This window comes from Lissotriton helveticus, chromosome 6, assembly GCF_964261635.1.
Source record: "Lissotriton helveticus chromosome 6, aLisHel1.1, whole genome shotgun sequence".
Taxonomy (NCBI): domain Eukaryota; kingdom Metazoa; phylum Chordata; class Amphibia; order Caudata; family Salamandridae; genus Lissotriton; species Lissotriton helveticus.
Genome location: NC_136067.1, coordinates 1,120,756,214 through 1,120,768,503, shown reverse-complemented (window position 1 = coordinate 1,120,768,503; position 12,290 = coordinate 1,120,756,214). Strand labels below are relative to the sequence as shown.

Genomic DNA, 12,290 nt, shown 5'->3' with positions numbered 1-12,290 from the left:
GCATTTTATTCATTTATAGCCAAAGTTATGAGTTAGCGATTTAAAGTAAATACATGTAATTGTAACATCATTACATTCGATATTCGGAATAGGTGCTCTCTGTGAAAAGGGAAGGGTAAGTGAATGAGTGAAGGGGACAGGGTAAAGGTGTTGTGACATAATTTTTACATCCAGATTAAAATGAAAAACCTCTACAGTCAAATTAATGGGCAAAGGTTCCCAATTTTACATCACACATAGATAACGAGAATACATCTCTTGTTTGGCTCCTATGGTGTGTCAAAAAGGAGGCGTAGTTCTACGTTTCGACCCCTGATACGCTAAAGGGCAATTCACGACCTCATGTTGGGGTCTTCATCAGGAAGAAAATGGAGAGCATCATCAAACGGTCATCGTATGTACCGTCCGCAGGGGGGGCTTCCTCAAGCTCCGATGAATATTTGCGTGCTGGTAGTCACACAGCCAATGGGCACAGGTAGGTCTTTCCTCAAGAGATATGTTTTTCTTTCAAGAGTGAACGCCACGTCGCGCTGTTGCTCCGTCGGCGTGCTGCATCAGAATGTGATCGCGGTGCAGGTTTATTTTACTTACAAACTGGAACGCACAATAGCGCTGTGTCTCAGTCGGCGTCCTGCATCCGAGATGCAGGACGCCGACTGAGACACAGTCATGTGTGATGTAAAATTGGGAACCTTTGCCCATTAATTTGACTGTAGAGGTTTTTCATTTTAATCTGGATGTAAAAATTATGTCACAACACCTTTACCCTGTCCCCTTCACTCATTCACTTACCCTTCCCTTTTCACAGAGAGCACCTATTCCGAATATCGAATGTAATGATGTTACAATTACATGTATTTACTTTAAATCGCTAACTCATAACTTTGGCTATAAATGAATAAAATGCCAAAATGAATGAAATCAATAAGTTGATCTATTCTTCTGATTTGTTTCAAATTTAATGGTGACCGTGTTTCGATTTTGAATTGTATATTATATTTGAAAACTCAGACCAACCCCCTCTTTTGTACTGACCCACGGACCCAGGTCCTGAGTTTTAAGGGTCTACCCCTTTTATACTCACAATGGGGATATTCTAAGGTAAGGAATCTATCACTAACTAATGTCTCTTACAGATATATCGTTACACAAGTAGTAACTTGTGCTCCTTTTCACTTAAAAAAGTGAACCCTAAGTGCACTTTCTGAGTTATACAATGTAATTTTAAGGAAGGAAGAACAAGTGCTGCAAACAGGAATAGTACAGCGACTTACAAGACCAATCTTCAGGAGTTAAGGTGAGTGGTGGGCAAGGTCCAAGGCAGCACTAACAGTAAACCTTCAGCGGCTCAAGGGCCTCCGGGTGCAGGGTGCAAAAGAGCATCTGGAGCCCAATAGGTTTCCATAGAGACCGGTCACTGCAGAAAGAGGCTACAGGCTTTGGCTGGAAGGCCAATCGGGGTGAACCAACATGGGGATTCACGATTTACGATGCTCAGTGACATAGGGACACCTGGGGTTACTTCTTCACAGCCCAGGCAAGATGGATGTAAAGGTGTAATTAGGCATTGAGTTTCCTGTCTGTGAGCATTCGTGGTCTAGGGGGCCTGCGTGCGGTGACGTTGGGGATTCCACAAGGGGTTAACCACAATGGACTTGAGCTCTGGATGACCGGGGGACCTTGTTGTTACTGGTGGCGTACTACAACTTGGGCTGGAGGCGAAGGGTGCTACGGTGGCTTTAGGTTTTGGGTTACGGAGGCTTCAGAGTCTTTGATTTTGGAGTTCCTGCAGGATACAGGGGAAACAGGTCTGCTGGTCATGGAAGTTCTTGCTCTTTATCGAAGTCAGGCTGTCCTCCCAAGGTTCTGGAGTCCACAGATACAGAATGAGTCGACTTTGGCGTAGTTCAATGAGTAATGCAGACAGGCCATCGGTGTTGGTACCAGGTCAGCTGCTTCTTTTCTGCTTTTGCGGCTCTTTGGTGCCCTCTCTCTTCTTGTTCCTCAGGATCTCCTTCTCTGTTGCCAGGGACTCCCCAAAATACTGAACTTAAGGGCATTAGGGGAGAGAAGGGTAGTAACCAATGGGCTATTGACCCTTGAGTGGGTAACTACACCCTCTATATGTCCACTTCCTGTGGGAAGTGGACATAACCCTGTTCAAGAATTCCTAAGTATGCCATCACAAAGATGGCTACTTATGAAAAGTTGTGTCCACCTCACAGTGTCCATCTTAGGGGTGGTATTAGCCTGGATGTGACACCTCTACCTGACTAGCTAATTTTCCCACCTGTCCCGGTGCCAAGTGGGCCCTAGACAAAGGGGTCTGCTTCCTCTCCTGTGAGGAGGAGATAGATTTGCATTTCAAAGGCAGCAACCCGTTGAGACTTGCCACCCAAGGAGGGCTAATCAACAGGCCAACCTGTGGGAGGGGGTTTTGCACCCTCTTCCTGGACAGTCTTTTGTTCAGGGTCTCCTGAGAGTAGAGGTTCTCACCCTTAGAGGTCAGAACAATGTCTCAGGTGGCAAGTTGGCAGAAACCAGTCAGCAAGCACACCAGTAGCTGGTAGGTTTTCAGAGGGCACATCTGAGGCGCCCTCTGGTTGCATTTATTGGTAAATCCATCTCCGCAATCAGTGTGGGTTTATCCAAACTAGTTGTTTGATACAAAACATCCCTCTATTCAGTGAAGCAATCACGTAGCTAGAAAACTCGTTTTCACTGATGCCTGGCGCATGTTTTAAAATGGCTTCCGTGTCCACTTGCACTGGCAGGTATGACTGACAAGCACAGCAGCATACATGCTAATGCACATATGTCCCCACATGTAATTTTCAGCACCCTGCCTTAGGGCTGTCAGGCCTGCTTTAGGGTTGACTTACAAATATTACATGCAGTGTTAGGAGGCATGGCACATAGAGATGTGTGACATGTCGTGTTTTCACTTTTGTCGGCACCAAGACACGTAACCTGCAATGGCAATCTTGCATGTGCTTGGTGAGTTAGGGTGGCACAATTCATGCTGCTTCCCTTAGGGACTGTGTGTAGTACCTCAGGCCTCTAGGTACCATGGGTACCATTTACTAGGGTGCTAAAGGTTTCGTCAATTGGGAAAACAATTGTACGGTTTTAAGGTAAAAACACTGGTACTGGGAACCTGGTTAGCAGGAATCCATGACTCTTCAGTCAAATTTGCATCAAATACCAGGCAAAAAGTGTGGGGGGAACTGCAACAAGAATTCCAGCATCCTCACACCTCCAAATAGTTTCTGCCTTGGTATCTATTCAAAAGATGAGGAATCTGAGGTTAGAAGTCTCTCTCTGAAGAACAAGTCACTTAACTTTGGTAACTCTATTTCTGGTAGAGACTGTCTTACCGCAGATTCCTCATCAATCCATTCTGTGAATTGGTCTTCGTCCATAAAAAAGATTAGAAGTCTAGGAATCTGCACACTGGTAGATGGCAATTTGTTGTTCGGTTCTACACCTGGGGGTACTGATAGCCTTAAAAGCAGCCGAAGTCAGCATGCCAGGTGGTACCTACATGGGGCCCATACGTCATTTCCAGAATGGCGTCAATGAGAGCCCCACGTGCCACCTACTGTCACACAGAGTTACTGCTATAAAGGTTTCCGGATCCAGTTGTATGCCTGGGGAATATTCAAAGGGTGATGAATATCTGTAATTAGATAAAGTCTCTACCAGAAAGAGGGTTACTGAAGATAATAATTTGTTTGTTTATGAATTAAAAATGAAAAAAAACTATGGAAAATCGCACGTTATGGTTAGGACTACAATCCATAACTTGCATAATAGTCATACAAATCATAACTCGCACACCAAATGCAGTGCTCATGACTTGCCCTTCCTCATGAGATTATATTATCTCATTACCCTTACCACTTCAACAAATGTGAATATACATTTGATACCGTTTTTTATCATTGTGGGGTTTAATTATGTGTTTTTGTTTAAATATATTTTGGTTTTTAGTGTTGTTACTTATTGGTCTAAATATTGTGGGGACATAAGCATTTCGCTTGGTGTCCAGGTTATGGTCTCCACATCCTGTAATGGAGTAGCTTATTTTTTGTAGCCAGAAAAATAAGATTCTTTCCATTTCGTGGATCCGACTCCTAATCTGAGAGCTTGAAATGGCTAAGGAAAGGCTCTTGGGTAGCGGATTTTACAAACCTCCCCAAATTAACAGTACAGATTGTTCTAAAGTTTAACCTCTTCTTGCTTATTCCGAGCTAATTTGTTTAAAAGCCATTGAAATAATTTGCACTAAACCAAGTAAAGGCATTTTTCCTTGATTAAAGTTCAACATTCATGCAAGTTTGGTGTAATTCCATTTGCCATTTTATGTGTATAAATGAGCAAATTATCCTATGGGAATTACGATGGGAAACTACACCTTTGGCACACGCCACTATTTTTCTTGTTCCCTGCTTGGCAGTTCTGTGCGAAGCTTGCAATCAAGAACCCCAAGTAGATGTAATTTTTTTTAAAAACAGTATTGTGCAGATTCAGGGCATGGTGCTATTGTTATTAAGTCAACAAAACATGCATTGTCCATGGAATGTCTGACTTTTACTTCTGTATTTAGGTGCTTTTCTTGCACAAAATGCAGTGGTATTAAAAAAACCTATGTTTGAGGCATGTGTGCTGTAGATTCACATGCTTTGCATACGTCTGCCATCTAGTGTTGGGTCCGGATGCATGTAAGTTGTTTTTCTTCAAAGAAGTCTTTCCAGTCACGAGGTAAGGTGACTCCTCCTTTCGGTGATTGTGCGCATGGGCATCAACTCCATTGTTAGATTGTTTTTTTCTGCCATCGGGTTCGGAAGAATATTGCTGCGTTCCAGTTGGTAAACCATTCTTCGGGTTCCCCTTGGTGCGCAATCCCCTCTACCCGCGATGGTATTGTTTACATATGGGTTTCCCTATTCTCAACATATCGAATCACTCAGCAGACTCCATTTTCAATCGAAAACCTTGTGGGCGGCTGTTGGGCCTAGCTGATTCGGTCCAGCCTTCTGCCAATCGAAAGGACTCCATTCCTATTCTGTCCTCAGTGTCACGCCAAGTACCCTCGCACTGACCTACATCAAGACTGTAACTTGTGCCTCTTTTTGAAGCACGTGGAGGAGGACTGCGACATTTGTAAGTCGTTTCGGTCCAAGAAGACTCTACACGATAGTCGAGAGATGCAGCGCCAAAACATCCAACACACTCCAGATATCTTTGGGGTAGAATTCGACCAAGAAGAGATCGTAGCGCCCACCGCAGAAGAAGAGGCCCTCTCCATTCCACAGTCCGATTCCAAGCGCTAGATCGATCTGGAGTCCAAAGATGTGCCTCCAGGAGAGGGTGCCTTGAGTACCCAAGACCCCCAAATGCTCTTCCAAGACTAATAAGGCTATGGAACAAGGTCGGCACAGGGACAATGTTTCCGACGACCCACCTCTTGGCCTTGCACCGAAACAAACCATCAAACCTTCCGGCTTGGGACTGAGTCAGCCGAAGATGCATTCGGATCCGAAATCATCAGGCTCCAAGGACAAATCTGGTTCAGAGCCAAAACCCGACGCTTCGAAACACAAACACTAAAGGAGCCTAAACATTGTAAAGAGTAACCCTGGGCGTAGTACTTCGCTACGCCCACGGAGTGGGCGTAGTGTTGCCTACTTCGCCATTTGCAAAGTAGGCGTAGCAGGCAACACTACGCCCACTCCGTGGGCGTAGCGAAGTTGCCCGCCACCCGCCTCCCTAAATACTTAAATAACCTTTTTAAAAAGAATAAAAACCACTTACCTTGTCGGCTGCGTCCCCGGGGCTCCCTCTCGTAATCGCGCTGCCGTCTCGGACACTAATGCGCATGCACGGCCGCCCGCGCATGCGCATTTCTCACGAGAATTGCGCATGTGTGGGCGGCCGCGCATGCGCATTAGTATCCAAGATGGCGGCGCGATTACGAGAGGGAGCCCCGGAGACGCAGCGGACAAGGTAAGTGGTTTTTATTCTTTTTAAAAAGGTTATTTAAGTATTTAGGGAGGGCGGGAGGGAGGCGGGTAGTATTTAGGGAGAGCGGGAGGGAGGCGGGTGGCGCGTAGTGGGGCTACGCGAAGTGCGTAGGTGGACGTAGTTTCTTGCCCACTTCGCGTAGCTTCGCGTAGCCCCACTACGCCTACTACGCCCAGGGTTAGTAAAGAGAAGTCGATTTCAATGCTGAAATCCAAAGACAATGTTCTCAAAGTCTCCAGAACCCATTTTAGACGTTCTTAAGGCCAAATTGGATCACAAACAAAAATAAAATGTATATTAATCCTGATACTGGACATACTTTGGCTAAAAATCCAGCAAAACACAAGCTTTCTGCAGAGGACACTTCTGATAAGATTCCCTTAAAGAAGAGGAAGAACATAGTTACTAGCCCTATTTATCCTGCCCCACAACTGTCTCCACCTCCACCATCTCCTCCACAATTAATAATTGAAGATCAATTACTCATAACACCTCAGGGATCTCCACATACAGATACAGATGTGGATCAAGGTGATGATGATACTCATTTGCCTGTAGACCCATGGAATTATTACACCATTGACCCTCCAGTAGACAATGAGCCAGACCTTTATCTTGCTAAACCATTACCACCAGATGAAAAAAAAGCTCATCAACAGCTCATTGCCAGGGCAGCAGAATATCATAGGGTACCATTACATAAAGAAACATTAGAAGAGGACTTTCGGTTTGAATCACTTGAGTCCACACATAGGTCAAGTCAAACACTCCCTATGCTTAAAGGTATGCTAAGACATGCAGATGATATCTTTAAAGACCCTGTCAGAGCGCGTATTTTAACTCCAAATGTAGGTAAAAAATATATATACCATCAGATCCTGTGTTTACCAAGAGCCAATTACCTCTTGACTCCATAGTAGTGTCCAATGCTCACAAAAGAGCTAACTCGCAGACCTCTAGGGATGCACCTCCCCCAGATAAAGAATCCAAACTTATAGATGCCTGTGGAAAACAAGCAGCTGTTCATGCTGCTAACCACTGGCGCATCACAATCACGCAGGGCCTACTAGCTAGGAACGACAGGGCACTCTGTGTTGAGATGGAGCAACTGCTCCAATATCTCCCAGATGAACACAAAAATAAGGCAAGCAGTTAGTTGAAAAGGGGAAGCTCGTCTCTAACTCCTCAATAAGATATGCTTTAGACGCAGCTGACACTGCAACTACGGAGATAAGTACCAGCATTCTCCTTAGAAGGCATGAATGACTTAGGATCAGGGTTTAAGCCTGCGGTTCAACAGTCCATTTTCAACCCCCCCCCAACAAGAAACACCTCTTTGGTCCTGCAGTCGACCAATCCTTAGAACAAATGAAAAAGGATACTTAAGTGGCAAAATCTATGGGAGTGCGCCAGTCTCCATCCAGTAGAGACTCCTTTCGCTGCTCATTTTACAGAGCAGGGTCCAACATAACATCCTCAGATCCAAATGCTTCCCCTCAATCACTTAACACCTGTCAGGGGAAAACTTCAACAGTTTCTCCCCATTTGGCAATCAATAACAACCGACAAATGGGTGCTAGACCTTATCCAACATGGTTTTTGCCTGGAGCTCACCTCCAATCCACCAAATATTCCACCTCGCGTTCTCAAATTATCATCAGACCATTTGCAGTTACTCAAACATGAGGTGCAATCTCTCTTACAAAAGGGAGCCATAGAACCAGTTCCATTTCAGCACCAAAGTTCAGGGGTTTACTCTCGTAATTTCTGATTCCCAAAAAGGATGATTCCTTAAGACAAATTTTGGATCTCAGATAATTAACCCACTACATACTGTCAGTACATTTCCTTATGGTAACTCTTCAACAGGTTCTTCCTCACTTACAGCAAGGCAATTTTTGATCCTCACTGGACTTAAAAGACGCATATTTTAACATTCCCTTTCACCCAGCTCATCGTAAATATCTCAGATTTGTGATAGCAGGCAGGCACTATCAGTTCAAAGTACTTCCATTCGGGGTAACTACTGCTCCCAGGGTATTTAGAAAATGCCTAGCAGTGGTAGCAGCTCATCTCAGAAGACAACATATTCATGTCTTCCCCTATCTAGACAACTGGCTCATCAAAGCCAATACACACCAAAAGTGTCTTCAAAACACTCAGACCACACCACACCTACTTCACCAACTGGGTTTCCCGGTCAACATTCAAAAGTCTCACCTACAGTCTGCAGATACAATGCTGTCTAGGATCCACTCTCAAAACTCACATGGCTCTAGCTTCTGCGAATGCAGCCACAGTTTCCAATATCCAAACTCTGATGCAGTTTCAAACCAACCAAACCTTGCCAGCCAGGAACTTCATGCGCCTACTAGGAATGATGGCTTTGTGCACTTAAATAGTACCTCATTCAGGACTACAAATGCGTCCATTACAAGAATGCTTAGCACGTCAGTGGAATCAGTCACAGGGTCAATTAACAAATCTATTGTTGGTAGACAGCTGGACCCATCGCTGTCTGCAGTGGTGCAACCCACAAAATGTATCAAACGGGTGGCCTTTCATCGACTCTGTTCCACAAGTCGTGCAACAGCAGACACATCTCTCACCGGCTGGGGTGCACATCTCCATCATTACACAATCCAAGGTCTCTGGGACGACAAACACAAATGTCTCCACATCAACTATCTAGAGCTTCTAGCAGTGTTTCTAGTGTTAAAAGCCTTTCAGTCTATGCAGCAAAATGGAAACAATGTGTTGTTTACTGTAATAACAACAAAATTATACCTCTAGATACTTCTGTTCAGAACATTGTCTGTTACCTTTTACACTTAAAGCAATGTAGTCTAGCTTACATATCTAATACACAATCCAAAGTCTCTGGGAGACACAAATGTCTCCACATCAACTATCTAGAGCTTCTAGCAGTGTTTCTAGTGTTAAAAGCCTTTCAGTCTATGCAGTAAAATGGGAACAATTTGTTGTTTACTGTAATAACAACAAAATTATACCTCTAGATACTTCTGTTCAGAGCATTGTCTGTTACCTTTTACACCTAAAGCAATGTAGTCTAGCGTATACATCTATTAGGTTGTTATCAGTTTTTCACGGAAGGTCCAGGGATCCTGATCCTGGATGATATTGCCCAAGCATGGATTTAATGGGTGGGAGAAAATGGCTCAAGGCACTGGACTTTTCCAGCCTCGTTTATGTAACAATACAGGGAACATTTTAACCATCTACTCCTCCTTAATGTAGCGAGTGTTTTGAGCATCAAAGAAGACTCGCATTTGAATTCTTGTTGTTTTTTAAGAAATATTTTTTTTTAATTCATTTTATATATTCTTGTCATGACCAAAATTGTTGGTTACATCCTTGTTATTCCAGAATGTTATTTGGGCACTATTGTAAATACTGCAACAGCCGACATGTGTATCGCCCAAGTGGTCAGTAGGACCAGGGCTTTCTCAAGGCTTCTTAATAAGTCAGTGAATCATGGTAGTTTCCTTTAGCGTATTAAATAATGCTTCAGTCTTCAAGCAAACATCTCAGATTACCGCAATGTTTACAATGAGGGATTGACCCAGGACTGCCGTTCCTCTTCAAAGAAATTTCTGCACTTATTAAGTTTGCTTGAAGACTGATGCATTAATTAACACAATTTTGGTCATGACAAGAATATATGAAAAGAATACAAAAATGTGCTTTCTTCAAGTATTCAAATGCTAGTCTTCTTTTGTTGTAGTTCTATCTAGGACCCTAAATTCGATAGTCCTGATTTATGCCCTTATGTGGTTATAATAAATAATATCCTTATAAAGGCATACGAATCATATCCATATTTAGTCATAGCCCATGCTGCCCAAATTAAGCAAGGCTACTTCCCCAGGCTCCTAGAAAGTACAACGAGTTCTGTAAACAAAACAAACCTCCAGCATCCTGGGAATTCCCCATTGCTTTTGTTTTGATTTCATCCTAGAACCCCTTTGAGCACTCTAAGAACGGCCAGTTCTTAGTGACATCTTCATTAACGTCTTATGTCCAACCTTACGTCAAAACCCGGCACCTTTCAGGTATAAATATACCAACGTTGCCTTAAGCAAACACACAGTGGTGGTTTTGGAGCAGAGCGGCTATCTACTTGCCCGAGAGCCCAGCTGATGCGAGAGCCCACGGACGCCGCCCCTCCTCTTTGACGCACTGAGAGAGACGCTGTCTTTTCTCCTGCCGAGAAATCCAGCTCCGGTGTTTCCAGATACCCTCGCGGGTTACTGGGATATCGAGTCCTGAGATTCCCAGTTCCCATGTATTAGGCTTAGGTCAGGTACACCGGGGTAGGCGTATTTAGAAGCACCAGTTGAGTACGTTAGTCAATGTATATTTGTATGTATATATTTTATCTATTTTAAAGAAACATATGGCTAAGATACCATATCAATGCTTTTACAGTATTATTTCATAATACTCCTTTTACTGTACGCACTTTACTTTATGCTAAGTATTGCAATTGTGGCAATTCATTTCTCTTGTATGAGAAAGAAGACTGCTCAATAAATAACACCTTTTATTGAAAACGCCCGTCTCTCTTTTCTCTGCACTCTGGTGAAACTAAGTATGCACAATTGACTGAGTGAAATAGCTGTCTACTGTTTTCACACGACTCTAGAGATACACTCTTATTCTGAGGGAGCAAAGTTGTCATGTTTTATGGTTGTCAGAAGCTAATCCCTTCTTGTCTATCCAGGGAGGTTAAACTCCTCCTCGTTTATTCGAGAAAGTTTCTAGTGACCTCTGAGCTAGCAGGCAAACCTTAAGTCTAATATAGTCAGTAGAAACCTAGTCGATCTCAGTCCTACGTCTACACTGCTGAATATATTATTCCAATGCGCAGAGCCTATTGGGAATATAGGAACTACACTACACTTTGATGCTCAAACACTTGCTAAATTAAGGAGGAGTAGATGCTCAAAATGTTCCATCTATTAGGTTGCACCTTGCATGAGTAGCTTTGCAAAACAGCATAATTTGTCTTTGTTCAAAGTTCCTGTTATCAAAGCATTTATTGAGTGCTTAAAAAGAGTTATTCCACCGAGAATTCCACTGGCACCAGTGTGGAATCTTAATGTTGTACTTACAAGACTTATAGGTCCACTTTTTGAACCGCTACTCAAATGTCCTTTACAATTTCTCTCTTGGAAGGTTGCATTCCTTATTGGAATCACTTCATTAAGGAGAGTTTTTGATCTGCAGGCATTAACTATAAATGAACCCTTCTTTCAGCTCCACACAGATAGGGTAGTTCTTCACACAAATCCCAGATTCCTTCCCAAAGTGGTTTCAGCTTTCCACATTAACCAATTAGTTGAGTTACCTGTGTTCTTTCCTCAACCTGATTCGGTAGCAGAACAAGCTCTTCATACACTTGATGTCAAAAAAGCTTTATTGTATTATATCTAAAGAACAAAAGATTTTCGTAAAACAAAACAAATGTTTGTTTCATTTACACCACCTCCCAAGGGGCAAAAGAACTTTATCTATACCCCCAAGAGCGCATTCCACTCGCAAAATAGGGTCATTTATGGCCTTTTTAGGTAAAATTCCTACAGCTGACATTTGTAAAGCAGCAACGTGGTCTACACCACACACATTTACTGAATATTATTCTGTGGATGTACTAGCATGCCAATAAGCCAATGTCGGACTGGCAGTGCTAAAAACACTTTTTCAAACAACTGCAACCTCTACCGGTTAGCCACCGCTTTGGGAGAATACTGCTATATAGTCTATGCAAAGCATGTGTATCTACTGCACACATGCCTCGAACGGATTATGTTACTTACCCAGTAAGCATCTGTTCATGGCATGTAGAGCATGTGGAGCTGAAGACCCACCTCCCCGAGCACCTGTAGCTGTTGCAGTTCCCTTTACTTACATTATCTACGCATGGATATCGCTTACTTCACTCACTTACTCCATTCTCACCCTCTGGCGGGAAAGCAATCTAACAATGAAGTCGATGCCCATGCACACTATCACCAAAAGAAGGAGTCACCTTACCTTGTGACTGGAAAGAGTTCTTAAAAAAAAAAAATTTGCAAACATCCGGACCCAAAACTAGATGGCAGGCATATGCAAAGCATGTGAATCTACAGCTCTACATACCAAGAACAGATGCTTACTGGGAAAGTAACATAATCCTCTAGACAGAACCATGAGGATTGGAAACGATTTCATGGTTGACTCTGAAATATGGATTTCATCAT

General features: G+C 43.2%; 1 protein-coding gene across 1 annotated transcript in view; it reads left to right on the top strand.

The window, feature by feature from the left end:
- SYNE1 (spectrin repeat containing nuclear envelope protein 1) overlaps nt 1-12,290 on the top strand; it is a 2,361,447-nt gene that overhangs the window by 1,938,450 nt on the left and 410,707 nt on the right. The gene's annotated exons all lie outside the window — the stretch shown is intronic.